This window comes from Rhipicephalus sanguineus, chromosome 10 (genome assembly GCF_013339695.2).
Source record: "Rhipicephalus sanguineus isolate Rsan-2018 chromosome 10, BIME_Rsan_1.4, whole genome shotgun sequence".
NCBI classification, from domain to species: Eukaryota; Metazoa; Arthropoda; class Arachnida; order Ixodida; family Ixodidae; genus Rhipicephalus; species Rhipicephalus sanguineus.
The window spans coordinates 14833974-14836302 of record NC_051185.1 but is presented as its reverse complement, the minus strand read 5'-3'; positions in this window follow the sequence as shown (position 1 = coordinate 14836302).

Sequence of the window (2329 nt, the reverse complement as noted above, 5' to 3'; positions counted from 1 at the left end):
GATCAGTCGCCTACATGAGTAACAACGATAATCATGTCCATGGTAAGAGTTTGCTGAAAGTCATTTAAATGATTTTACATTAACAGTACAATTAACATGTTACAATTGTCCTCTTAAGGCGAGTTTATTAGCGCAGTTTGCGTACCTGTCGTACGAGTCTTCAGAGAGGACGATGATGCGAAACATAGTGCCACCTACCCACTCAGGTTGATCTCCTTTAGTTAGAAGCTAAAAAGCTCATCTTCATGCCCCCCTTTATTGCTTGTTTCTCTCCGATTTTATCGCTTTTTGTTAGGCATTTGAGACTATAGACCAACTGGCGTATCTACAACAGCTGCTCTCAACTGAGCTTAAGTTTTCCAAAGTTCGAATGCACTCGGCGGTCACACAAAGGTCAGCGTTAATTTTGGTAAAGGCTAGAGATGGTATACGTTTATCAACACGTCGTTTCTGCAGCATAGGGAAGGAGTACCAGTCTTTGTTTTACTTTACGAGAGCCTAGTTCATCACCAAATGACACTACATTTTTTCTTCATCTGTAAGGGTGCGAAAAATTTTGTTTTATTTTGAAGTTGTCCCGGAGAATTATGCGCTTGGCACCAGAGGGATGTGGTACATCCTACGCCAGTAGCGCGGCTATCCCTAGCTTTCTACTTCACTCTCATCATCGTCCCCATCCTTCATTCCGGTCGAGCCTTTCCTGAAGACGACTGCGATGGCGAACTTGAGTTCTTGACCCTCGACGACTTGACATTCGCGCTTCTTCACCGCCGCGACGAGTTCCGCGCCCGAGCGAAACTTCACCTTGGCGTGTCCCGTGTTGGTGACCATGAGCACCCGACCCGTAGGGAACAGGGTGGCCACCGTCGCCACCGTCCTGTACTTCCTGGGCAACCGCTGGACGTCCAGGGTGTCGTACAAGTACCGCGGGGGACGTTCTGGGCTCGTCCACTTGTCGCCGCAGTACCACGCCTTGATGCGGGAGCCTTCCAGGACGGTGCCCTGAAGAGCCCGCGCGGCGGCTGCCGCATCCTCTTCACTGGCGTAACGAGCGAATGCCCAAGCCAGCTGGTTGCCATGGAAACCGGTGCGTATTTGGAGCGCGCCCTTGCAGACGTTGGCGACCTGCCGTAACGAAGTGCGATCTGCGAAAGATGACAGCTTCACTTCGCACCGGTCTCGCTTTTCATAGTCGATGACCTGCGGCGCTGGAAGGAAATCCTCCAGCCTGATCTTCTTCGAAGGCGAGCAGCAACCACTGTCCGTGCTTCGGGGGCGCTTGTAACTGGTCTGTTCCGGTCCCCTGCACGTCTCTGTTCCGTTGCCAGTGGCTGAATTCAGGTGCTGGGCGTCACCTACGATATCGGCCACGTACCGACTCGAAGAAGCGCAGCCGTCTTCTGGCAGAGAGTTGGCCTCGCGTCGGTCGTCGTTGTTATCGAGCGACTGCGCGACGGTCGACTTCTCGAGGCCAACTTTGTCGTCAGCCATCTTCCTTAGGCCTGGAACGCCCGTTGAAGGTCCAGCCTTCCCGTTAGGCTTCGTGATGTCGTCCTGATGACGGTGATGATGATATTCATAATCGGTGTAGGCTCGCGCCGTGGAGCACGATATTAAAATCGTATGGCATTATGATTTACAAAAAGAAAGAGTGAAGAGGAACTACAAAATAAGCTAACCATAAATCAAATAAAGTGATGTGTAATGCGGCGGTCGAAGAGGAAGGAAAAAGAAGAGAAAAAGAAAGTTATTCAAAGGTTCATGACGGCCAGCGCGAACGGAATATATATATATATATATATATAGAAAACTCGCTAGCGCCCTCCGTGGGAAACGAGGTTTTGTGGTATATCGCTAGTGGAAGACGAAGAAGACGTTGACCTTGGAAGCTCTCCTGCTCGTTCGCCTGTGTGGCATGCGAGCTCATGTGTCTATAGTAAATTATCTTTCTTTTCTACAACACATCGTGTCTTCAACGACGGCGAAGACAACAGGTGGTTGCGTTTCGCCTATCGCTTTGCAGTCCAAGGTGGTGCACGCTTTACAGGAGAAACTAGGGTTGATTTACGTTATCATCGCAGTTTTCCATCTTGTTTTACTCCGGGTTCATCAGTGCGTTCGCACAAGCATCGCTTCTCGTTCATCAGGCAACACTGCGCCAGGAAAAATTATCTATATTTGCAATTAGACGGGAATGTTTCACAGCAACACACTGGAATAAAACAGGCAACAACTCATCACAAAAATAACTCATTTTCACATGTGACCATTTTTACCTATAAATTATTCACTTCTTGGCCGATCCCCCAGAGTGGGTGTGAGCCACTCT